Genomic DNA, 27,714 nt, shown 5'->3' with positions numbered 1-27,714 from the left:
TCCATCCATCCATCCATCTATCTATCTATCTATCTATGACTCTCGATATCTAACTCTCTTGCTTGCTATCGCTCCCCCAATGGTCAGTAGCATAGTAGCATAACAGCAGATCACGGACCACTGTCAATCAGATGCTTGCCTTGCCGTCCATCCATCCATCTATCTATCTATCTATCTATGACTCTCGATATCTAACTCTCTTGCTTGCTATCGCTCCCCCAATGGTCAGTAGCATAGTAGCATAACAGCAGATCACGGACCACTGTCAATCAGATGCTTGCCTTGCCGTCCATCCATCCATCTATCTATCTATCTATCTATGACTCTCGATATCTAACTCTCTTGCTTGCTATCGCTCCCCCAATGGTCAGTAGCATAGTAGCATAACAGCAGATCACGGACCACTGTCAATCAGATGCTTGCCTTGCCGTCCATCCATCCATCTATCTATCTATCTATCTATGACTCTTGATATCTAACTCTCTTGCTTGCTATCGCTACCCCAATGGTCAGTAGAATAGTAGCATATCAGCAGATCATGGACCACAGTCAATCAGATGCTTGCCTTGCCGTCCATCCATCCATCTATCTATCTATCTATCTAGCTATCTATCTAGCTATTTAGCTAGCTATCAATCTATGACTCTCAATATCTAACTCTCTTGCTTGCTATCGCTCCCCCAATGGTCACGTATGTTGCATTCAACGACAAAGAAAATCGTGTGCTGGAAATGATTTCTGGCAACTGTGAAGGAACTGCACGACTGCAGCAAGCACAACACCTCCGTCTGTGTCTGTTGCGCAATCGGTCAGCGTGTTCGGCTGTTAACCGAAAGGATGGTGGTTTGAATCCACCCAGGGACGGCCCACTTTTCCCCCCGCCCCTTGTTATTGTTTCTACTTCTGGCGGTCACCTTGCCAGACTGCGGCTACAGTAACCTTAAGCTGCTTGCTGCGGACGGCCATCTTGGAAAAATGTATTGAGTGTTTCGAAACTTCCTTTCCATTGCCTAGGCCAACATAAACCAAGGCACTGCTAGGAGTCGAACCCAGGGTTTCCTGTTTACGAGACAGGCGCTTTGACCAACTAAGCCACGGTGCCAGGACTCTCCCATTCCCCAGTGCCTACACTCAGGCGTAAGAAACAAAACAACAAACCAAAACAAAACAAAACAAAACAGAACAAAACAAAACAAAACAAAACAAAACAAAACAAAACAAAACAAAACAAAACAAAACAAAACAAAACAAAACAAAATCTGGATGCAGGCTGCAACAAAGGAAGCACACAGAGGTGAAAACGTAAGGTTGACGGGAGCAACAAGCTCCCTGTTGCGACTGTCCAGGGGCGGCAATGGGAATTGGACGTTAGGTAAGTAGCATAGTAGCATAACAGCAGATCACGGACCACTGTCAATCAGATGCTTGCCTTTCCGTCCATCCATCCATCTATCTATCTATCTATCTTTGACTCTCGATATCTAACTCTCTTGCTTGCTATCGCTCCCCCAATGGTCAGTAGCATAGTAGCATAACAGCAGATCACGGACCACTGTCAATCAGATGCTTGCCTTGCCGTCCATCCATCCATCCATCTATGACTCTCAATATCTAACTCTCTTGCTTGCTATCGCTCCCCCAATGGTCACGTATGTTGCATTCAACGACAAAGAAAATCGTGTGCTGGAAATGATTTCTGGCAACTGTGAAGGAACTGCACGACTGCAGCAAGCAAAACACCTCCGTCTGTGTCTGTGGCGCAATCGGTCAGCGTGTTCGGCTGTTAACCGAAAGGATGGTGGTTTGAATCCACCCAGGGACGGCCGAATTTTCCCCCCGCCCCTTGTTATTGTTTCTACTTCTGGCGGTCACCTTGCCAGACTGCGGCTACAGTAACCTTAAGCTGCTTGCTGCGGACGGCCATCTTGGAAAAATGTATTGAGCGTTTAGAAACTTCCTTTCCATTGCCTAGGCCAACATAAACCAAGGCACTGTTAGGAATTGAACCCAGGGTATCCTGTTTACAAGACATGCGCTTTGACCAACTAAGCCACGGTGCCAGGACTCTCCCATTCCCCAGTGCCTACACTCAGGCGTAAGAAACAAAACAAACCAAAACAAAACAAACCAAACCAAACCAAAACAAAACAAAACAAAACAAAACAAAACAAAACAAAACAAAACAAAACAAAATCTGGATGCAGGCTGCAACAAAGGAAGCACACAGAGGTGAAAACGTAAGGTTGACGGGAGCAACAAGCTCCCTGTTGCGACTGTCCAGGGGCGGCAATGGGAATTGGACGTTAGGTAAGTAGCATAGTAGCATAACAGCAGATCACGGACCACTGTCAATCAGATGCTTGCCTTTCCGTCCATCCATCCATCTATCTATCTATCTATCTTTGACTCTCGATATCTAACTCTCTTGCTTGCTATCGCTCCCCCAATGGTCAGTAGCATAGTAGCATAACAGCAGATCACGGACCACTGTCAATCAGATGCTTGCCTTGCCGTCCATCCATCCATCTATCTATCTATCTATATATGACTCTCGATATCTAACTCTCTTGCTTGCTATCGCTCCCCCAATGGTCAGTAGCATAGTAGCATAACAGCAGATCACGGACCACTGTCAATCAGATGCTTGCCTTGCCGTCCATCCATCCATCTATCTATCTATCTATCTATGACTCTCGATATCTAACTCTCTTGCTTGCTATCGCTCCCCCAATGGTCAGTAGCATAGTAGCATAACAGCAGATCACGGACCACTGTCAATCAGATGCTTGCCTTGCCGTCCATCCATCCATCTATCTATCTATCTATCTATGACTCTCGATATCTAACTCTCTTGCTTGCTATCGCTCCCCCAATGGTCAGTAGCATAGTAGCATAACAGCAGATCACGGACCACTGTCAATCAGATGCTTGCCTTGCCGTCCATCCATCCATCTAACTATCTATCTATCTATGACTCTTGATATCTAACTCTCTTGCTTGCTATCACTACCCCAATGGTCAGTAGAATAGTAGCATATCAGCAGATCATGGACCACTGTCAATCAGATGCTTGCCTTGCCGTCCATCCATCCATCTATCTAGCTATCTATCTAGCTATTTAGCTAGCTATCAATCTATGACTCTCAATATCTAACTCTCTTGCTTGCTATCGCTCCCCCAATGGTCACGTATGTTGCATTCAACGACAAAGAAAATCATGTGCTGGAAATGATTTCTGGCAACTGTGAAGGAACTGCACGACTGCAGCAAGCACAACACCTCCGTCTGTGTCTGTGGCGCAATCGGTCAGCGTGTTCGGCTGTTAACCGAAAGGATGGTGGTTTGAATCCACCCAGGGACGGCCCACTTTTCCCCCCGCCCCTTGTTATTGTTTCTACTTCTGGCGGTCACCTTGCCAGACTGCGGCTACAGTAACCTTAAGCTGCTTGCTGCGGACGGCCATCTTGGAAAAATGTATTGAGTGTTTAGAAACTTCCTTTCCATTGCCTAGGCCAACATAAACCAAGGCACTGCTAGGAGTCGAACCCAGGGTTTCCTGTTTACGATACAGGCGCTTTGACCAACTAAGCCACGGTGCCAGGACTCTCCCATTCCCCAGTGCCTACACTCAGGCGTAAGAAACAAAACAAAACAAAACAAAACAAAACAAAACAAAACAAAACAAAACAAAACAAAACAAAACAAAACAAAACAAAACAAAACAAAACAAAACAAAACAAAATCTGGATGCAGGCTGCAACAAAGGAAGCACACAGAGGTGAAAACGTAAGGTTGACGGGAGCAACAAGCTCCCTGTTGCGACTGTCCAGGGGCGGCAATGGGAATTGGACGTTAGGTAAGTAGCATAGTAGCATAACAGCAGATCACGGACCACTGTCAATCAGATGCTTGCCTTTCCGTCCATCCATCCATCTATCTATCTATCTATCTTTGACTCTCGATATCTAACTCTCTTGCTTGCTATCGCTCCCCCAATGGTCAGTAGCATAGTAGCATAACAGCAGATCACGGACCACTGTCAATCAGATGCTTGCCTTGCCGTCCATCCATCCATCTATCTATCTATCTATCTATGACTCTCGATATCTAACTCTCTTGCTTGCTATCGCTCCCCCAATGGTCAGTAGCATAGTAGCATAACAGCAGATCACGGACCACTGTCAATCAGATGCTTGCCTTGCCGTCCATCCATCCATCTATCTATCTATCTATCTAGCTATCTATCTAGCTATTTAGCTAGCTATCAATCTATGACTCTCAATATCTAACTCTCTTGCTTGCTATCGCTCCCCCAATGGTCACGTATGTTGCATTCAACGACAAAGAAAATCGTGTGCTGGAAATGATTTCTGGCAACTGTGAAGGAACTGCACGACTGCAGCAAGCACAACACCTCCGTCTGTGTCTGTGGCGCAATCGGTCAGCGTGTTCGGCTGTTAACCGAAAAGATGGTGGTTTGAATCCACCCAGGGACGGCCCACTTTTCCCCCCGCCCCTTGTTATTGTTTCTACTTCTGGCGGTCACCTTGCCAGACTGCGGCTGCAGTAACCTTAAGCTGCTTGCTGCGGACGGCCATCTTGGAAAAATGTATTGAGCGTTTAGAAACTTCCTTTCCATTGCCTAGGCCAACATAAACCAAGGCACTGCTAGGAGTCGAACCCAGGGTTTCCTGTTTACGAGACAGGCGCTTTGACCAACTAAGCCACGGTGGCAGGACTCTCCCATTCCCCAGTGCCTACACTCAGGCGTAAGAAACAAAACAAAACAAAACAAAACAAAACAAAACAAAACAAAACAAAACAAAACAAAACAAAACAAAACAAAACAAAACAAAACAAAACAAAACAAAACAAAACAAAATCTGGATGCAGGCTGCAACAAAGGAAGCACACAGAGGTGAAAACGTAAGGTTGACGGGAGCAACAAGCTCCCTGTTGCGACTGTCCAGGGGCGGCAATGGGAATTGGACGTTAGGTAAGTAGCATAGTAGCATAACAGCAGATCACGGACCACTGTCAATCAGATGCTTGCCTTGCCGTCCATCCATCCATCTATCTATCTATCTATCTATGACTCTCGATATCTAACTCTCTTGCTTGCTATCGCTCCCCCAATGGTCAGTAGCATAGTAGCATAACAGCAGATCACGGACCACTGTCAATCAGATGCTTGCCTTGCCGTCCATCCATCCATCTATCTATCTATCTATCTATGACTCTTGATATCTAACTCTCTTGCTTGCTATCGCTACCCCAATGGTCAGTAGAATAGTAGCATATCAGCAGATCATGGACCAAGTCAATCACATGCTTGCCTTGCCGTCCATCTATCTATCTATCTATCTATCTATCTAGCTATTTAGCTAGCTATCAATCTATGACTCTCAATATCTAACTCTCTTGCTTGCTATCGCTCCCCCAATGGTCACGTATGTTGCATTCAACGACAAAGAAAATCGTGTGCTGGAAATGATTTCTGACAACTGTGAAGGAACTGCACGACTGCAGCAAGCACAACACCTCCGTCTGTGTCTGTGGCGCAATCGGTCAGCGTGTTCGGCTGTTAACCGAAAGCATGGTGGTTTGAATCCACCCAGGGACGGCCCACTTTTCCCCCCGCCCCTTGTTATTGTTTCTACTTCTGGCGGTCACCTTGCCAGACTGCGGCTACAGTAACCTTAAGCTGCTTGCTGCGGACGGCCATCTTGGAAAAATGTATTGAGTGTTTCGAAACTTCCTTTCCATTGCCTAGGCCAACATAAACCAAGGCACTGCTAGGAGTCGAACCCAGGGTTTCCTGTTTACGAGACAGGCGCTTTGACCAACTAAGCCACGGTGCCAGGACTCTCCCATTCCCCAGTGCCTACACTCAGGCGTAAGAAACAAAACAAAACAAAACAAAACAAAACAAAACAAAACAAAATCTGGATGCAGGCTGCAACAAAGGAAGCACACAGAGGTGAAAACGTAAGGTTGACGGGAGCAACAAGCTCCCTGTTGCGACTGTCCAGGGGCGGCAATGGGAATTGGACGTTAGGTAAGTAGCATAGTAGCATAACAGCAGATCACGGACCACTGTCAATCAGATGCTTGCCTTTCCGTCCATCCATCCATCTATCTATCTATCTATCTTTGACTCTCGATATCTAACTCTCTTGCTTGCTATCGCTCCCCCAATGGTCAGTAGCATAGTAGCATAACAGCAGATCACGGACCACTGTCAATCAGATGCTTGCCTTGCCGTCCATCCATCCATCCATCTATCTATCTACCTATCTATGACTCTCGATATCTAACTCTCTTGCTTGCTATCGCTCCCCCAATGGTCAGTAGCATAGTAGCATAACAGCAGATCACGGACCACTGTCAATCAGATGCTTGCCTTGCCGTCCATCCATCCATCCATCTATCTAACTATCTATCTATGACTCTCGATATCTAACTCTCTTGCTTGCTATCGCTCCCCCAATGGTCAGTAGCATAGTAGCATAACAGCAGATCACGGACCACTGTCAATCAGATGCTTGCCTTGCCGTCCATCCATCCATCTATCTATCTATCTATCTATGACTCTCGATATCTAACTCTCTTGCTTGCTATCGCTCCCCCAATGGTCAGTAGCATAGTAGCATAACAGTAGATCACGGACCACTGTCAATCAGATGCTTGCCTTGCCGTCCATCCATCCATCTATCTATCTATCTATCTATGACTCTTGATATCTAACTCTCTTGCTTGCTATCGCTACCCCAATGGTCAGTAGAATAGTAGCATATCAGCAGATCATGGACCACAGTCAATCAGATGCTTGCCTTGCCGTCCATCCATCCATCTATCTATCTATCAATCTAGCTATCTATCTAGCTATTTAGCTAGCTATCAATCTATGACTCTCAATATCTAACTCTCTTGCTTGCTATCGCTCCCCCAATGGTCACGTATGTTGCATTCAACGACAAAGAAAATCGTGTGCTGGAAATGATTTCTGGCAACTGTGAAGGAACTGCACGACTGCAGCAAGCACAACACCTCCGTCTGTGTCTGTGGCGCAATCGGTCAGCGTGTTCGGCTGTTAATCGAAAGGATGGTGGTTTGAATCCACCCAGGGACGGCCCACTTTTCCCCCCGCCCCTTGTTATTGTTTCTACTTCTGGCGGTCACCTTGCCAGACTGCGGCTACAGTAACCTTAAGCTGCTTGCTGCGGACCGCCATCTTGGAAAAATGTATTGAGCGTTTAGAAACTTCCTTTCCATTGCCTAGGCCAACATAAACCAAGGCACTGCTAGGAGTCGAACCCAGGGTTTCCTGTTTACGAGACAGGCGCTTTGACCAACTAAGCCACGGTGCCAGGACTCTCCCATTCCCCAGAACCTACACTCAGGCGTAAGAAACAAAACAAAACAAAACAAAACAAAACAAAACAAAACAAAACAAAACAAAACAAAACAAAACAAAACAAAACAAAACAAAACAAAACAAAACAAAACAAAACAAAACAAAATCTGGATGCAGGCTGCAACAAAGGAAGCACACAGAGGTGAAAACGTAAGGTTGACGGGAGCAACAAGCTCCCTGTTGCGACTGTCCAGGGGCGGCAATGGGAATTGGACGGTAGGTAAGTAGCATAGTAGCATAACAGCAGATCACGGACCACTGTCAATCAGATGCTTGCCTTTCCGTCCATCCATCCATCTATCTATCTATCTATCTTTGACTCTCGATATCTAACTCTCTTGCTTGCTATCGCTCCCCCAATGGTCAGTAGCATAGTAGCATAACAGCAGATCACGGACCACTGTCAATAAGATGCTTGCCTTGCCGTCCATCCATCCATCTATCTATCTATCTATCTATCTATGACTCTCGATATCTAACTCTCTTGCTTGCTATCGCTCCCCCAATGGTCAGTAGCATAGTAGCATAACAGCAGATCACGGACCACTGTCAATCAGATGCTTGCCTTGCCGTCCATCCATCCATCTATCTATCTATCTATCTATGACTCTCGATATCTAACTCTCTTGCTTGCTATCGCTCCCCCAATGGTCAGTAGCATAGTAGCATAACAGCAGATCACGGACCACTGTCAATCAGATGCTTGCCTTGCCGTCCATCCATCCATCTATCTATCTATCTATCTATGACTCTTGATATCTAACTCTCTTGCTTGCTATCGCTACCCCAATGGTCAGTAGAATAGTAGCATATCAGCAGATCATGGACCACAGTCAATCAGATGCTTGCCTTGCCGTCCATCCATCCATCTATCTAGCTATCTATCTAGCTATTTAGCTAGCTATCAATCTATGACTCTCAATATCTAACTCTCTTGCTTGCTATCGCTCCCCCAATGGTCACGTATGTTGCATTCAACGACAAAGAAAATCGTGTGCTGGAAATGATTTCTGGCAACTGTGAAGGAACTGCACGACTGCAGCAAGCACAACACCTCCGTCTGTGTCTGTGGCGCAATCGGTCAGCGTGTTCGGCTGTTAACCGAAAGGATGGTGGTTTGAATCCACCCAGGGACGGCCCACTTTTCCCCCCGCCCCTTGTTATTGTTTCTACTTCTGGCGGTCACCTTGCCAGACTGCGGCTACAGTAACCTTAAGCTGCTTGCTGCGGACGGCCATCTTGGAAAAATGTATTGAGCGTTTAGAAACTTCCTTTCCATTGCCTAGGCCAACATAAACCAAGGCACTGCTAGGAGTCAAACCCAGGGTTTCCTGTTTACGAGACAGGCGCTTTGACCAACTAAGCCACGGTGCCAGGACTCTCCCATTCCCCAGTGCCTACACTCAGGCGTAAGAAACAAAACAAAACAAAACAAAACAAAACAAAACAAAACAAAACAAAACAAAACAAAACAAAACAAAACAAAACAAAACAAAACAAAACAAAATCTGGATGCAGGCTGCAACAAAGGAAGCACACAGAGGTGAAAACGTAAGGTTGACGGGAGCAACAAGCTCCCTGTTGCGACTGTCCAGGGGCGGCAATGGGAATTGGACGTTAGGTAAGTAGCATAGTAGCATAACAGCAGATCACGGACCACTGTCAATCAGATGCTTGCCTTTCCGTCCATCCATCCATCTATCTATCTATCTATCTTTGACTCTCGATATCTAACTCTCTTGCTTGTTATCGCTCCCCCAATGGTCAGTAGCATAGTAGCATAACAGCAGATCACGGACCACTGTCAATCAGATGCTTGCCTTGCCGTCCATCCATCCATCTATCTATCTATCTATCTATGACTCTCGATATCTAACTCTCTTGCTTGCTATCGCTCCCCCAATGGTCAGTAGCATAGTAGCATAACAGCAGATCACGGACCACTGTCAATCAGATGCTTGCCTTGCCGTCCATCCATCCATCTATCTATCTATCTATCTATGACTCTCGATATCTAACTCTCTTGCTTGCTATCGCTCCCCCAATGGTCAGTAGCATAGTAGCATAACAGCAGATCACGGACCACTGTCAATCAGATGCTTGCCTTGCCGTCCATCCATCCATCTATCTAGCTATCTATCTAGCTATTTAGCTAGCTATCAATCTATGACTCTCAATATCTAACTCTCTTGCTTGCTATCGCTCCCCCAATGGTCACGTATGTTGCATTCAACGACAAAGAAAATCGTGTGCTGGAAATGATTTCTGGCAACTGTGAAGGAACTGCACGACTGCAGCAAGCACAACACCTCCGTCTGTGTCTGTGGCGCAATCGGTCAGCGTGTTCGGCTGTTAACCGAAAGGATGGTGGTTTGAATCCACCCAGGGACGGCCCACTTTTCCCCCCGCCCCTTGTTATTGTTTCTACTTCTGGCGGTCACCTTGCCAGACTGCGGCTACAGTAACCTTAAGCTGCTTGCTGCGGACGGCCATCTTGGAAAAATGTATTGAGCGTTTAGAAACTTCCTTTCCATTGCCTAGGCCAACATAAACCAAGGCACTGCTAGGAGTCGAACCCAGGGTTTCCTGTTTACGAGACAGGCGCTTTGACCAACTAAGCCACGGTGCCAGGACTCTCCCATTCCCCAGTGCCTACACTCAGGCGTAAGAAACAAAACAAAACAAAACAAAACAAAACAAAACAAAACAAAACAAAACAAAACAAAACAAAACAAAACAAAACAAAACAAAACAAAACAAAATCTGGATGCAGGCTGCAACAAAGGAAGCACACAGAGGTGAAAACGTAAGGTTGACGGGAGCAACAAGCTCCCTGTTGCGACTGTCCAGGGGCGGCAATGGGAATTGGACGTTAGGTAAGTAGCATAGTAGCATAACAGCAGATCACGGACCACTGTCAATCAGATGCTTGCCTTTCCGTCCATCCATCCATCTATCTATCTATCTATCTTTGACTCTCGATATCTAACTCTCTTGCTTGCTATCGCTCCCCCAATGGTCAGTAGCATAGTAGCATAACAGCAGATCACGGACCACTGTCAATCAGATGCTTGCCTTGCCGTCCATCCATCCATCTATCTATCTATCTATCTATGACTCTCGATATCTAACTCTCTTGCTTGCTATCGCTCCCCCAATGGTCAGTAGCATAGTAGCATAACAGCAGATCACGGACCACTGTCAATCAGATGCTTGCCTTGCCGTCCATCCATCCATCTATCTATCTATCTATCTATGACTCTTGATATCTAAATCTCTTGCTTGGTATCGCTACCCCAATGGTCAGTAGAATAGTAGCATATCAGCAGATCATGGACCACAGTCAATCAGATGCTTGCCTTGCCGTCCATCCATCCATCTATCTATCTATCTATCTAGCTATCTATCTAGCTATTTAGCTAGCTATCAATCTATGACTCTCAATATCTAACTCTCTTGCTTGCTATCGCTCCCCCAATGGTCACGTATGTTGCATTCAACGACAAAGAAAATCGTGTGCTGGAAATGATTTCTGGCAACTGTGAAGGAACTGCACGACTGCAGCAAGCACAACACCTCCCTCTGTGTCTGTGGCGCAATCGGTCAGCGTGTTCGGCTGTTAACCGAAAGGATGGTGGTTTGAATCCACCCAGGGACGGCCCACTTTTCCCCCCGCCCCTTGTTATTGTTTCTACTTCTGGCGGTCACCTTGCCAGACTGCGGCTACAGTAACCTTAAGCTGCTTGCTGCGGACGGCCATCTTGGAAAAATGTATTGAGCGTTTAGAAACTTCCTTTCCATTGCCTAGGCCAACATAAACCAAGGCACTGCTAGGAGTCGAACCCAGGGTTTCCTGTTTACGAGACAGGCGCTTTGACCAACTAAGCCACGGTGCCAGGACTCTCCCATTCCCCAGTGCCTACACTCAGGCGTAAGAAACAAAACAAAACAAAACAAAACAAAACAAAACAAAACAAAACAAAACAAAACAAAACAAAACAAAACAAAACAAAACAAAACAAAACAAAACAAAATCTGGATGCAGGCTGCAACAAAGGAAGCACACAGAGGTGAAAACGTAAGGTTGACGGGAGCAACAAGCTCCCTGTTGCGACTGTCCAGGGGCGGCAATGGGAATTGGACGTTAGGTAAGTAGCATAGTAGCATAACAGCAGATCACGGACCACTGTCAATCAGATGCTTGCCTTTCCGTCCATCCATCCATCTATCTATCTATCTATCTTTGACTCTCGATATCTAACTCTCTTGCTTGCTATCGCTCCCCCAATGGTCAGTAGCATAGTAGCATAGCAGCAGATCACGGACCACTGTCAATCAGATGCTTGCCTTGCCGTCCATACATCCATCTATCTATGACTCTCGATATCTAACTCTCTTGCTTGCTATCGCTCCCCCAATGACAGGCAATCCCGCGTGACAGGCGGGGATACTCACCACTATACTAACGAGGAGCCGGGCTTGCCACCTCCCACCTTCTCCGCCCCCAGATCTTTCGCCACGCCCCTTTCCGATTCTGAATGTCTCAGGGCAAGGCGAGGGCAGCATCGCTGCCTCCCCTGCCTGCTTTATTCCACCTTGTTAGTGTCCTTCGGTCAGCTCAGGCTCCGGAAAGCAGTCCTGGACCGCGACCCGTTGCGCTAGGGCTCCGCCGGGCAGTCAGGATGGCCGAGCGGTCTAAGGCGCTGCGGTCAGGTCGCAGTCTCCCCTGGAGGTGTGGGTTCGAATCTCACTTCTGACAACAGTTTGTGCTCCTTTTTGCCCCGTTTGAAACGGGTCAAGGATGGCGCCCTCCCTGGTCCTTTCAGCACGTGAGCCAAAAAACGAACGCTTCAGTGACTGCGAAGCGGGGCCAAGCGGGCTCGTCCGGGAGTTGAAGCCAGGGCCTCTCGCACCCGAAGCGAGAATCATACCCTAGACCAACGAGCCAAGTTAACGGACGGTGTCGCAGTTTCTGCTGGGCAAGCACGTAACTGCTTGGGGCAGACCGGGAGACCTACGCTCACTGACTGATAGCATGGACTGTAGCGCTGACGTGTCTTTCCAGAACGGTAACCCCATCCCCAGTGAGACAGCACTGAGAGCATGGTTCAGCAGGCCCGCAAACAACTGAAAAGAATGCCTCTCCTTGGGTGCAGCTCAGGTGTACACGTTCAGCAAAGGTCTCCATAACAAGCCGGCAAACCACATTTCGTCCTCCTCCTCCTCAACAACACACTACATGTCCTCCTCCTCCTCAACAACAACAACAAACTTGTAAAATACACATTTTCTTTAAAGAAAACAAAACACACAGGTGACAGTCTGATTTCCCATCAGCTATACAGGCAACAGTATCTGAGGTCAATAGCCCTCCTTTGTGCAGAGGAGCCCAGAAGCCAGCCTTCAAGAGCAAATGAACAAACACTTCAGTGATTGCAAAGCAGGGCCATGTGGGCTCGTCCTGGAGTTGAACCCAGGGCCTCTCACACCCTCAGCAAGAATCATACCCCTAGACGAACGAGCCAAGCTAATAGGCAGTATTGCATGTTCTCCTGGGAAGCACGTAACTGCTTGAGGCAGACCCTCACCTGATCACCACATGTGGTTACACTTTAAGAAGGGGTGAGTTTAAGGTCATCGGTAACATCACAAAGGTTGGCAGCATTTTACATGAATATGTAAAGTAAAAAACACACACTACATGTAAATAAGCCATACTACTTGTTTAGTGTATGTAAGCTCGTTCTGTAATCATACATCATCCATACTAGTATTTAATAATTTAATTAACTATACACAAACTACTTGGTCAATTCACTCTTGTTACCGTGTAATTACAGTGCAAGTAAATTGTAATAATTGTAGCGTTGTATATTGGGCCATATTTTACATGTAACTATATATTTCATATTTGTCCAATTAATGTACATTTGTTTTTGTTTTTTTTAGCTGGTACCAAAACATTGGTCTCTGGAACTAAAAGGTCGGAAATTGGAAGAACTATTAATGACAAATGAATGACCGCTGATACAAGTAAATAGTGTTTCCTCAAATCTAAAGTGAGACCTTTTTGAATGAATCTGTAATACATGCCCTATACACTCACCTAAAGGATTATTAGGAACACCTGTTCAATTTCTCATTAATGCAATTATCTAACCAATCAATCACATGGCAGTTGCTTCAATGCATTTAAGGGTGTGGTCCTGGTCAAGACAATCTCCTGAACTCCAAACTGAATGTTTGAATGGGAAAGAAAGGTGATTTAAGCCATTTTGAGCGTGGCATGGTTGTTGGTGCCAGACGGGCCGGTCTGAGTATTTCACAATCTGCTCAGTTACTGGGATTTTCACGCACAACCATTTCTAGGGTTTACAAAGAATGGTGTGAAAAGGGAAAAACATCCAGTATGCGGCAGTCCTGTAGGCGAAAATGCCTTGTTGATGCTAGAGGTCAGAGGAGAATGGGCCGACTGATTCAAGCTGATAGAAGAGCAACTTTGCCTGAAATAACCACTCGTTACAACCGAGGTATGCAGCAAAGCATTTGTGAAGCCACAACACGTACAACCTTGAGGCGGTTGGGCTACAACAGCAGAAGACCCCACCGGGTACCACTCATCTCCACTACAAATAGGAAAAAGAGGCTACAATTTGCACAAGCCTGGTCTGATGAGTCTCGATTTCTGTTGAGACATTCAGATGGTAGAGTCAGAATTTGGCGTAAACAGAATGAGAACATGGATCCATCATGCCTTGTTACCACTGTGCAGGCTGGTGGTGGTGGTGTAATGGTGTGGGGGATGTTTTCTTGGCACACTTTATGCCCCTTAGTGCCAATTGGGCATCGTTTAAATGCCACGGCCTACCTGAGCATTGTTTCTGACCATGTCCATCCCTTTATGACCACCATGTACCCATCCTCTGATGGCTACTTCCAGCAGGATAATGCACCATGTCACAAAGGTCGAATCATTTCAAATTGGTTTCTTGAACATGACAATGAGTTCACTGTACTAAACTGGCCCCCACAGTCACCAGATCTCAACCCAATAGAGCATCTTTGGGATGTGGTGGAACGGGAGCTTCGTGCCCTGGATGTGCATCCCACAAATCTCCATCAATTGCAAGATGCTATCCTATCAATATGGGCCAACATTTCTAAAGAATGCTTTCAGCACCTTGTTGAATCAATGCCACGTAGAATTAAGGCAGTTCTGAAGGCAAAAGGGGGTCAAACACCAAGTGAGTACCAAGTGAAATCTATTAAAGTATTGAAGTATCCCAATGTTTTAAGTTACACTTCATGTATACATGTGTTTGGAAGTTTATCCAAATATATTCTACCAGTATATTTAGAATGCAACATTTTTGCAGTCTAATATATTCACAGTATACAATACATGCAATATGAGATTGTTGTGTATTTAGCAGTATACTAAATGTATATTATAAGGGGACATATATGTATGCATTTTTATATATTTAGTATAAAATACATGTGTAGATGTTACAGTATATTTGCATATAATTATAGATATATTAAAAACAAGTTTACATATAATTCTGAATATACTTAAGTTATATTAAGCAATATTTGTATTGTATAATATAGTGTATTTGACCATATTTCTGTATCAAGTAACATACTAAAACTGCAATTGATATTTAAAAGTATATTTTCACCATATATTATAAAATGGTATGCACATTTATAAAACATATTAATACATTAAAATACATTTCATATTTCAGAATATTATATATTTTTAAATATTTTATTTTTGTAAGGGTATCTTCCATAAATGCAGTTTTACCAAACAAAGGAAAACCAGGAAAGGTTGGTGGAGGAGATTACGCAGTTTTGGCAGCCCATTCTGAAACCCACTGCAGAATATATTCTGGCAGGAGGTCTGATTAAAATACTGGAAAATCTTCAATCAAAGTCAAGAAATGTGTCAAAAGGCTTCCAGTTTCCTTTCCTGCCATGAGAAGTATGCTGATTTCAGAACCTCTATGAAGTAGATTCCTTATTTTTCAAAAAATAAGTAATGGTTATTTTTTTCACTGTTTCCTCAATATATTAATAATAAACTGTTTTATTTTTTTCTGCAAAATAAGTAAAGTTTACTTATTTATTTCTGGTTCCTGTTTTTTTTTTTTTAAATAAGTAATGGTTATTTATTTTTATCTTTATTGTTTATTACTTTTTCTGTGAATTCTGATTCTAGTAGTATGAAGAAATAAGTAATAGTTACTCATTCCTTATTTCTGTTTCCCTGTTTTTTCACAAAATAAGTAATGGTTATTTCAAAAATCCCTGTTTGCAAATGTAAGGACTTATAGGACAACAGCATTACATACAGATAGATAACATACATTAGTTATTATGCTAACAAGTGTCCATTATAAACAATCTATTAACAAATTATTGATTATGTTATTGTTATATGATTATTACAAATTATAAATATATTAGACATTTTTATTTAAACATTATTGCTATACTATGTAGTTTGCATGTTCTCCCCGTGTCCACGTGGGTTTCCTCCCACCGTCCAAAGACATGTGGGTTAGGTTAATTGGCTTCTCTAAATTGCCCTGTATGTGGGTGTGTCTGCGTGTGTGTGTGTGTGTGTTGCCCAGCGATGGACTGGGGTCCCGTCCTGGGTGTATTCCTGCCTTGTGCCCTTTGCCTGCCGGGATCAGTGCTCGGCGACCTTCGCCAGGATAACTGGTTTCAAAAATGGATGGATAATAGCAGCAATTAACTGGCATGGCAGTTAATGATAATAGATTGATATCGGTGTGCAAATGTCATGTTATTATACCCTTTATTAAATATGTTATTAAATACCTTAAAACATATTATAGCAAAAAAGTTTAAAAATGTCTAATATATTTATAATTTGTAAAATTAATCATATAATAATAACATAACATGTTAATAGATTGTTTATAATGGACACTTAAAATAAAGCATTACCATTATTCTTAATACATGGATACAAGATAATCAACAACATGGGAGGGCTTGAGAATCTGCTATGGCTTTGTGCAAGGAAATTTGGCACTGAATAAATGTTGGCTACGGCAAACATGCGCTGCTGTACAGGCTGACAGAGACACTGTGATGCATTTCTTCAATGAGTGATGCTTACTTAATCTTTATTTCCATTTCCCAGTTTAAGGACACTTATCTCTACAGCATTACTTCAGTAGTTCACGCAGCCCCCTATAGAAGTCAGCGGAAGATGTAGTGATTGAAGTAATGGAGGTATCTTGGCCTGTACACACTTGGCAGAGGGAACGACAGCCTGGCCATGGAACACCTACCCCCAGCTCCATCTTGAGATTAGCGAGAGGCAGCAGTGATGCAGCGCTATGGAGCCTACAGCGCAGGGAAGGGACTTAATGCGTGGTATCTCTGATGTAGTGCTTGTGTGTTTTTCAGGTCTTTTCTATAATGTGCTTTCTGTATTGTCATAAACCCCTGGCACTTTTTGTCACTGTTACTCTATATTGTTTTGAATTACATTCATAAAGAAAATAAAACGAAAAATCTCTAATAGTGTGTGTCTCAATGGTTCTGTTTGTTCATACATCGATAAAAAACGTTTGGAAATACTATGAAAAGTAAAATGTAGATAACAAATAAGTAATCATAAGTTATTTCTGTGTCCTATTCTGTAAAAAATAAGAAATGATTAGGCCTACTTATTAAGTGGTTACTGAACAGTGTGCTCTCTGTCAAAAGCCAGCTTTTGGGCTCCTCTGCACAAGAGGGCTTTTGACCTCAGATGCTGTTGCCTGTGCAGCTGAAGGGAAATCAGACTGTCATATGTGTGTTTTTCTATAAAACAAATGTGTATTATGCAAGTTTGTTGTGGTTGTTGAGGAGGAGGAGGAGGAGGAGGACATGTAGTGTGTTGTTGAGGAGGAGAACTTTGTGAAGCCACTTGTTCAGTTGGCCTGTTGGTCTAGGAGTATGATTCTCACTTAGTGTGCGAGAGGTCCTGTGTTCAACTCCTGAACGAGCCCTAGGGCATGAAGCCGTCTGGTTTCGTGGCTGGTGACGGTAGTCTTCTTGGGGTTGCTTTCCGCTACCTGCTTTCACATTATTGTTCATCTGCACTGTGAAGTGCTGTTAAATGAGTTTTGAATCATTTGGCTGAATCTGAGCAGATAACATAGCCCTAAACATTTCAGAATTCATCCTGCTGCTTTTGTCAAAAGTCAACCAGTTCTCTTGACAGCCATACATGCCCTTACCATAACACTACCTTCACCATGTTTCACAGATGAGGTGGTATGCTTCAGATCATGAGCAGTTCCTTCCCTTTTCCATACTCTTCTCTTCCCATCATTCTGGTACAAGTTGATCTTTGTCTCATCTGTACATAAGATGTTGTTCCAGAACTGTACAGGGTTCTTTAGATGTTTTTTGCCAAACTCTAATATGGTCTTCCCATTTCCTGTTTAAATACAGAGGGTTTACCACAAGATGTACTCTGGTGAAGTGTTCTCTTGATTGTTGACATTGACACAGATACGCCTACCTCCTGGAGGGTATTCTTGATCTGGCCAACTGTTGTGAAGGGGTTTTCCTCACCAGGGAAAAAATTCTGTCATCCACCACAGTTGTTTTCCGTGGTGTTCCTGGCCTTGTGGTGTTCCTGCGCTCACCAGTACGTTCTTATTAGTGGATTTGGCCCCACCTAATGTTTTTGCTCTCGGATTGGTTTGTTTTGATATCTAAGGCAAAACACCCCAAGAACAAGCAGGATCTAAAGACAGCTGTAGTGCAGGCCTGGCATAGCATCACCAGGGAAGAAACCCAGCATCTGGTGATGTCTATGGGTTCCAGACTTCAGGCAGTCATTGACTGCAAAGGATTTGCAACTGATAGGGAGAAATTTTACTCCCTCAATAAACAGGCGGACAAGGAATACTCAGGACCCGATTTAACTGAAATAATACCAAAATAGTTTATTCAGCTACAACTAAGTGCTCTGGAGATGGTCAGTCAGCAAGACACATCTAAGGTTTTTCTAAAGAACATGCTATCATATACAAGATGACTCCCTTTGGTTGCTGGGAAACTGGATGACGTCAATGATGTACCCCAAACTTGATCACAGACTTCTCCTTTGTCTTCTGTTTTCTCTATAGCCTTGGATGAAAATGTTTTTCTAAAAATCAGCTACACAGAACTACTGCACCTGTCCTCTGCGGAGCAATACACAAAGCTTAAATTCATACATGGGTTACACAATCTTACTGCAACAATGGTGCAAATATATTTGGCATTCGGACAGGCCACTGTCCCGCATCACAACCAAGTATTGAAACTCACAATTTAATTAATGATTATGTTAGTTTGTCCAAATACTTTTGAGCCCCTAAAATTGGGGGGACCACATAAAAATTGGTTTAATTCCTACACCATTCACCCGATTTGGATGTAACTACCCTCCAATTAAAGATGAAAGTCTACACTTAAAGCACATCTTGATTGTTTCCTTTCCAATCCATTGTGATGGTGTACAGAGCCAAATTGACAATTGGGTCTGTCCAAATATTTATGGACCGGACTGTATACCTGTAACGAAGGACTGCCATGGCGGGGAACCCAGGTGCGGAGTGAGAGGTGGTCAGAAACAGGCTGTGGTCAATGCCGGCAAACCGTAATGTCCAGGGAAATCCACAAGTCCTGGTCGAAAAGACAAGCAGGGGGTCAATGATCAGGCAAACAGGCTGGTAGGGAGAATACGGGAATTGGTGGAGGAACACGTGGAGGTTGTAAACAATCAATAACAAAAGGATACAAGACTTAGCAGTGAATTAAAGTCACAGAAAGGTTTATATGTGTAGCAGAGAGGAGCAGAGGACGGTGAAGGAGAGTGCTGGTCCAATGGGAGTTCGAGGATGATAGAACAAGTGCACATGGTGCCGAGGAATGTTAAGTGGCTGATTGCTGGGGAATGTGAGGGTTTAGAATTCCGGTGATTCTGACCTCTGCAGGGGAGCTTGTGAATTGCGGGATGTGTGGGATACAACAGTGACAATACCACTTGTTATTGTGTGTTTGAGTTTACTTGCATGGATTGTCTATTCATGTCAATATTAAAATTCCAAAGCATAACATTTATTCACAACATGCTTTAGTGTTAAATGTTTGATATGGCAGCGTATATAAAGGTGTATACAGCTCTGGAAAAAATTAAGAGACCAGTGCACAATTATCAGTTTCTCTGGTTTTACTATTTATAGGTATATGTTTTGGTAAAATGAACATTTTTGTTTTATTCTATAAACTGCTGAAAACATTTTTCCCAAATTCCAAATAAAAATATTGTCATTTAGAGCATTTATTTGCAGAAATTTACAACTGGACAAAATTACAAAAAAGATGCAGTGTTGTCAGACCTCAAATAATGCAAAGAAAATAAGTTCATATTAATTTTTAAACAACATAATACTAATGTTTTAACTTACAAAGAGTTCAGAAATTAATATTTGGTGATTTTCAATCACAGCATTCATGCGTCTTGGCATGCTCTCCACCAGTCTTTCACATCGCTGTTGGGTGACTTTATGCCACTCCTGGCGCACAAATTCAAGCAACTCGGCTTTGATTGATGGCTTGTGACCATCCATCTTCCATCCATCACATTCCAGAGGTTTTCAATGGGGTTCAGGTCTGGAGATTGGGCTGGCCATAACAGGGTCTTGATCTGGTGGTCCTCCATCCACACCTTGATTGACCTGGCAGTGTGGCATGGAGCATTGTCCTGCTGGAAAAAACAATCCTCAGATTTGGGGAACACAGCAGAAGGATCAGAGCAGAAGGAAGCAAGTTTTCATTCAGGACAACCTTGTACATGGCTTGATTCATGCGTCCTTCACAAAGACAAATCTGCCCGATTCCAGCCTTGCTGAAGCACCCCCAGATTATCACTGATCCTTCACCAAATTCCACAGTGGGTGCGAGACACTGTGGCTTGTAGGCCTCTCCAGGTCTCCGTCTAACCATTAGATGACCAGGTGTTGGGCAAAGATGAAAATTTGACTCATCAGAGAAGATGACCTTACTCCAGTCCTCTACGGTCCAAACCTTATGGTCTTTTGCAAACCTCAGCCTGGCTCTTCTTTGCTTCTCGCTTTTTTCTAGCTTTGCAAGACTTCAGCCCTGCCCCTAGGAGCCTGTTTCGAACCATCCTCGCAGTGCACTTCACCCCAGCTGTCATTTGCCATTCTTTTTGTAGGTCACTTGATGTCATCCTACGGTTGTTGAGTGACATTCCAATGAGTTGGCGGTCATCCCGGTCAGTGGAGAGTCGTTTTTGTCTTCTGCTGGTAGCTTTGTAGCTTTGTTGTCCCCAATGTCTGCTGCTTGACCTTGTTCTTATGAACCGCCATCTTTGACATTTTAAGAATGGAAGCAATGCTCACTGTATCCCTCTGCCAGTAAAGCCAGAATTGAAACCTAATTTTCTCAAAACTTTCCTTTTCAACTCTTTTGGCATGGTCAATAGTTATTTTCTGATTCCAATTACTTTTGAGGTTCTATTAGCACTGTTTTTCCCATCCAGCTGGTCCTAATGCAAGAGGATAGTGATATACTTTTCCTCCTTAAATATGATTTGGTTCAGGTGATCACCTAATTAGTACCTCATTGAGTAGAATGAGGTGTGTCTGTGTTGGAATTCAACAGACACTGGCATGGAATGACTGCCATACATGTCGAGATGCTGATTTAAGAAAAATGTGCAGTGGTCTCTTAATTCTTTCCAGAGCTGTATAAAATAATGAGGACCTAGTAGGGCAGCATGGTGGCATGGTGGTTAGCACTGCTGCCTCACCAGTACAGGGGTCTGGGGTTTGAGTCCTGGCTTGGGGGCTTGTCTGTGTGGAGTTCACATGATCTACCTCTGTCTGTGTGGGTTTCCTATGGGCACTTCAGTTACCAGTTCTGTGAGAAGAGTGCAAATCTAAACAAACAAGAAGGTTCTTGAGTTTCAACTTCACTGCTGCAACTGGTCTGTAATTCTGTGAGGCAAGAATGATAAAAAAAAATCTGTAACCTTTGTAAGGACTTGTAAGGTATGCATGTTCCATGTTTTTACTGGTAATGGATTTTATGTAATTACAGTCACTGACTCCCTCAGCTGTGCTTGGGTGGCCTTCTTCTCCTCAGTCCTCATCCTCCTCAATCTCTCTGCAGAATTTGACACTGTCGATCACTCCATCCTCCTCTCCTGCCTCGCTGACCTTGGAATCTCTGAACTGCTCTCACCTGGTTCTACTCCTACCTCAGCGACGGGACCTACCAAGTGACATGGCGAGGTTCCTCATCCACCCCCCAACCTCTCCTCACAGGTGTAACCCAAGGCTCCATTCTGGGTCCCCTCTTGTCCTCTCTCTACACTCACTCCCTGGGCCCCCTCATTGCATCCCATGGTTTCTCTTACCATTTTTACACAGATGATGCCCAGATCTTCCTGTCTTTTCCCTCCTCCGACATTCTCATCCCCTCTTGCATCTCTTCCTGCTTGTCTGCTATCTCTGCCTGGATGCACTCACACCACCTCAAGCTCAACCTCTCCAAATCTTTTTTACATTCCATTAATTCCTTTAGAAATCAGGATAAATTGGGTAAAACCAGAAAAGCATCTAATTAATTCTCATTCAGGAGTCAACATAAAAAACAGAAAAGAAACAGAAAACCATCCTGAGGTTCTGTGACACCGAAGAAGGTTTCCTACTGTTCACAGAGAAAGGGGAGCAATTGCTTGCCCCAGTGGAGGACCTTCTACGGCAGATGGGATTGAAGACTGTGGAGGAGATCGAACAGCTTCTCCCTGTAGTAGCAGACATAACTATCCAAAGTAAAAAAAAAAATGCAATCAATCTATTGCAATTAGCAATGAGGAGTAGCATTTAGTGCTATTGTTTGGCTCCAAACCAGAAGCCTATTGGATGATGTGTTATTTTAAATAAGTATGTATAATATAAAAATAGTAACAGACTGATTTGTTTTTTTGTATACGCATATTTTACTGTTTTAGTTTTTAATTTACTTTTTTTTAACTAAGTTAATTACATGCAATTAAATGTGTGTGTATATATATGTTTCCAATTTTGTTTACTTTTTAACAAAATTAAAGTGTTCCGAAGCCCAACCCTGCAGCAACACCAGTCTATCACAAGGCAACTCTAATTATCTCTAATTAAGGACACAAGTCTAACACAGGGTAACTCTAATTCTAATGTTTGTTATATTCCTTTTTGATAATTTTCAAGATAAGAAAATGTACAAACAAATGATATATGCCAATATTCAGTAAATAATTATCCATTAAGTTTAATCTGAGGATTTTTACAGCTTTCCTTCTACCCCCAAAATTCCAACTCCTGTTACAACTTTGGTAGAAACATAGTATACATACCAGGCAATTAATTCCCTATATTATCCTTATCTAATAGCCTTAGCTTATTTTCCTTAAACACCTTTTTCAAATCGTTTAACGTTTCGATTATTTTCAAAAACTACTACTAGTAGCTTACTACTGTTAACAATAACTTACATGTACTTATAGTAACTTACATACTGTAGCATTGGGGGGGCATTTTATTGGTTATTATGAATTATTATTTATTATTTTGTATTGTAAGGATAAGGGTGTCTGCCAAGAGATAAATAATAATAATAATTTAATTATTGAAACAGCGATACACAGCAGACCGACACTGTACACACTGCCGGTTTATCTGCCGCTCACGCTTGGCTGCGAGGCACTGCCTGAAGAGCTGGAGTCTCTGGCCTGCGCCCCCTCCTCCCCTGTCTGCTGGCCAGGAGCCGTAAGTGTCCATCCTCATTTCTGATGCCAATGTAGTATTTTCAGCGGGGGAAAACAAGTAGCCCACAAATCGCTTTCTTACTTGCTGCTAGATTTATTGAAGAAAAAAACTAAGCGCCTTTTGCCCAGTAGAAGTTCACACAGTTCCAGGTGTTGCTCCGCACACGTGGTCACCAACTCTAAAACCCCTGCACACACCCTAATAAACCCCAGCTACCTTACCTAAATTAGCATAACACATTTTTAAATAAATTAAACTGAGCACTTTATCTCCGTTGTTACACATACATAGTATTAATAATTATACTGTTCTTACCATATGTAAATCCTGCAATAAATCATTCCCCAGCGTGAAGTAATGTTCACAAAACGAAATCCAAATATACATTTTTGCTAGTCTTTAGATGTGCCCAGCAAATGTAGTCTGTAACTCTAAGTTAAAACTTTAATAACACTCATGTATTACAATCAAACTTGAAAAATAGGGCATCCAAAACAGGAATGTCACAAAATGTTGTATCACTATATTAAAATAATATCATATGAAAGCTGTTGGGACTGAGGGACGGAAGCTCAGTTCGTTAGCTTTGCCCCTCATATTAGGAATTGGGGGTGCACAAAATGTACTAATTTATGTTTAATCTTAATTGTAAACTACTGTAAATAAATGAATAAACATATCAAGTTTATTGTGGATAATAATAAACTCTGCCTATGATTCTACTCCAGTTACTAAGCTGGTTACTTTTTCATACTATTACTGATGCTGCCCTGCTAAAATGTATTTATATAGCGACTGTTATACTAAAGGCCACGATGAAACACTATGAAATTTCCATGAACTCCGATTTCATGCGATTTCAAGCAATGGAGCAAAGTCCTATTACGACATCACTGGGAACCTTGAACAGCAGTGAAGAACCCAGTCTTGATGCACAGAGGATAAATGTATTTATTTAACATGCCAGACCTGGAAGGGCCTGACATGGAAGCTCTCCACCTCAGAAGAGTCTCTTTCTCTGAACAGCAGAAGTTAACAGCTTTTTATACATTTCATGACATGTGGGTTTGTGGGCAGGGACAGTCACAGGTTTCCCGAAGTGTTATCTTGAGGTCAGGTTTCTGAATGTTTGTGGTTGTCTTCCTGGGGGGAGGTGTAGGAATGTGGAAACCAGATGGCTTCCTTTGATCTACTGGCAGAGGTCTGGTCTCATAGTTCTCAAAGCAACTGTTGATCAATAATGATGAGGTGACCTCTCCAGCCACAGATTAGCCACAGAAATCTTGAAGGAGATGCTGGGAGTGTCAGAACAGCCTTGCTAAAATTTGCTTGCTTGACAATTAATACAATTGGCTCTGTTGACATGTTTTTCAATCATTAATATAAAACATTATACAGTTTATACAAAACATTAATACCGGCTCTTCCAAAAGTTTTACATTTATATTTATAAATGTTATTTTGTATACTGGTAAGTTAGCCTTGATTGGTCTTTGTTCACATATTTTTCTTTTTAAGCTGTCAAAAGCAAAATATTCCATACCTCTGTTTTGGATAGCGTACAGTTGCTAATAATAATACAAACCATACATTTCATTACAATAACACACACACATATATATTAAGGCTGTCAGTCCATTCAAATATTTGATCGGTTAATCAATGGGCAATTGCTGATTAATCGGGCACTTATTAAAATAAAAACAACGCTGTAACATTAATGGTAAAATATATATATATATAGGAATATATATTTAAAAAACACCAAATCATTATAATAAGCAAACTAAATTATAATTGCTACAGCAAATGGGTGCTCACAAATTATACTGTAAACTACACTGCTCTTGTAAGAAAAGCATTGCATGCAAATGAAACAGAAAACCTTTCCTTGTCTTCAATATTTCCTTACAAATCGAGTTTGAATCCAAAGTTTAGTTTCCCATTAGCGGCTTGTGACCCTGTAGTTTGTGTGCTGATACTGTACACGTGATGTGATCTTTTGCATGATTTGCCTTTATAATTTAACTCTAGAAGTGCACGGCTGGTCAGTTTGACTGATTTAATTTGAATTACTATGTGTTCCTGAATACACTATGGATACCAATTCCTCACTTTTCCTAAATATATGTATTAAATATGCCTACAGCATTTTAGCTGCATAAACGCAAATAAAGTTTTTTATTTGATCATTATTATACTATAGTTTTGGCTCTTGTAGGTAGTTTGAAATGTCGGTGCTTCTAGTGTGTACTGTATAATAGCCAGTCATTATAATAGACATTTTTAATTTGTTTAAATCTGCTTGATAAATGATCTTTCAAGAACTATACTGTGATGATTATATATATATATATATATATATATATATATATATACTGTCATTTATGTTGTTGTAACTTACCATTACATATAGTGTGCCTTCCAGATGTATGCATACCCCTGATTCAATGTAACAAAAATAGTTTTAGCAAAGAAAAGAGAACAATGTTGTTTTTTGTTTGTTTTTGTTTTGTTTAAATACATGCACACATGAAACAATCTAGGACTATCAGTGTTAGATATCGCAAAAATATTAAAGTACAAGTTTTGAACAAATATGCAAATATGTTTTTGCGAAGTACAGTACTGAAACTAGTATTGCTTTCATTAATTTCTGCAACAAATACTGAGTGTACACTTGCATAGATGTGAGTGAAGCCATCTTCTTTTTGCCAATGTACAGCATGGCAGAAGCTGCCATAACTAAATATTCCTATACATATTTACACTCTTGATCTTGCTTTTCTCTTTCAAAACTCAAAACTTCACCATGTAGTCTCGCTCCCAAACAACCTTTATATAGCATGCAATTGTATCACGATTTAATCTGTATTCACCTGATTAAATCATGCAATTTCATGCATTCGGATTTCATGAAATCCAACAAAATTGAACACATTCGGATTCCATGGAAATTTCATAGTGTATCGCAAAGCTCTTTACAAGAAAATATAGTTAATTAAATATTAAAACTACAATTAAGTAGTACAACAAATACTGTAGGACACTGTTGTATACCACACTAAACTTTTATACTATGGTATACTGAATAATGTGTGACATACGATAGTACACTGTTATACTATAGTATACTCTTGTTACGTGATATACTATAGTATCTTGTAATGTACTATAGTGCCTCCTACGGTACTTAGACAAATATTGAACTACCCTGTTGTATACTATAGTTTACTGTAGTACCTTGTGATGTACTATAGTACTTAATATATTACATGTACACTGAAACATACTGCTTACTGTACTTCCACAATGTTTCTCATGGAACTTTAGCATTCTAGTTATAAATAATATCATCATTATTATTATGCTTTTACTTTGTATTGCCTACAGGTCTTACACATACTAGTACAGACTGTTACCGAGGGTCTGGTGGAGAGAAAATGGCCACCTATTCCTTAAGAAAATCATATTAATAAATATATCTTCACTTCAGACATTTGTGACATTGCTATATTTAAAACAATTTATACAAATAACAGAATTAAGATAAAATTGTGGTGCAGTTCCCCTTAAAGTTTAAGCAAAACTTATTTTAGCAAATACATTGTTTATTCATTACTTGAATCGCTTCACATTACATAAATAAATGAATAAATGTAGTAGTGTTGACATAAATAAATGTCCATTTGAACATGTATTTATGTATTAATGTATTGATTATTTTCACTGTATTTATTTTTAATTAAAATTTAAAACAAATTCGCAGTGAAAATAATAAATAAATGTTGAAATAAATAAATACATGTTCTAATAAATACATGGAGATTTATTTATTATTGTATTTAATTCAAAATCTGTTTATTTATCCATCTATTTATTTCCACATTAATTCATGTATTTATTATTTTCTCCATGTATTTATTTTTAATTTTGTCATGGATAGTATGGACGATAATTTGTGCCAAAATGTAAAAAAAAAAAAAACAATGTATAAATAAATAAATAAATATGTAGATAGTAAAGACGTTAATTCCGTTCGGAACTTAAAATGGTGTCCAGACTGTTCCTATTGCACAGACCTCCTGATGTGCCTTGTCCTAATGGATAATTTCTGTAATGGATAATTTAATCGCTGGATCTATAGAGTTGAACATAAGACAACATACGGACATACGGACATACTCGGTCAGGCGCAATAGTAAAAACTAATTGGAGCTATTTGCTCCTTAGTGATATACTTTGCTTTTCCAGCTGTAAATATATATAACGCATACATCAGAAATCAACGTGATAACTATATGAAACACCAGGTATGCAACTAAATAAGCTTGAGAAGGTAAATGGAAAAATGGAGAGCAGCAGCAATCTAAAGCTACTTAAATGGTTAGATTGTGTTTTAAAGTACACAAAATGAAACTTAGAGAATAAAGT

At 41.8% G+C, this 27,714-nt stretch overlaps 6 non-coding genes across 6 annotated transcripts; all 6 read right to left on the bottom strand.

Moving 5' to 3' along the window:
• Window positions 1-1,028: 1,028 nt before the first annotated feature.
• On the bottom strand, window positions 1,029-1,102 carry trnat-cgu (transfer RNA threonine (anticodon CGU)). Its single transcript has one exon. It is a non-coding gene; the product is annotated as a tRNA-Thr (tRNA).
• Window positions 1,103-5,787: 4,685 nt separating this feature from the next.
• Window positions 5,788-5,861, bottom strand: trnat-cgu (transfer RNA threonine (anticodon CGU)). The gene has a single exon. It is a non-coding gene; the product is annotated as a tRNA-Thr (tRNA).
• Window positions 5,862-7,296: 1,435 nt separating this feature from the next.
• trnat-cgu (transfer RNA threonine (anticodon CGU)) lies at window positions 7,297-7,370 on the bottom strand. The gene has a single exon. It is a non-coding gene; the product is annotated as a tRNA-Thr (tRNA).
• Window positions 7,371-8,717: 1,347 nt separating this feature from the next.
• trnat-cgu (transfer RNA threonine (anticodon CGU)) lies at window positions 8,718-8,791 on the bottom strand. Its single transcript has one exon. It is a non-coding gene; the product is annotated as a tRNA-Thr (tRNA).
• Window positions 8,792-9,972: 1,181 nt separating this feature from the next.
• trnat-cgu (transfer RNA threonine (anticodon CGU)) lies at window positions 9,973-10,046 on the bottom strand. Its single transcript has one exon. It is a non-coding gene; the product is annotated as a tRNA-Thr (tRNA).
• A 1,193-nt stretch (window positions 10,047-11,239) lies between these two features.
• Window positions 11,240-11,313, bottom strand: trnat-cgu (transfer RNA threonine (anticodon CGU)). Its single transcript has one exon. It is a non-coding gene; the product is annotated as a tRNA-Thr (tRNA).
• Between the last annotated feature and the right edge of the window lie 16,401 nt (window positions 11,314-27,714).

This window comes from Amia ocellicauda, chromosome 2 (assembly GCF_036373705.1).
Source record: "Amia ocellicauda isolate fAmiCal2 chromosome 2, fAmiCal2.hap1, whole genome shotgun sequence".
NCBI classification, from domain to species: Eukaryota; Metazoa; Chordata; class Actinopteri; order Amiiformes; family Amiidae; genus Amia; species Amia ocellicauda.
This window is presented reverse-complemented; position numbering and strand designations above follow the sequence as displayed.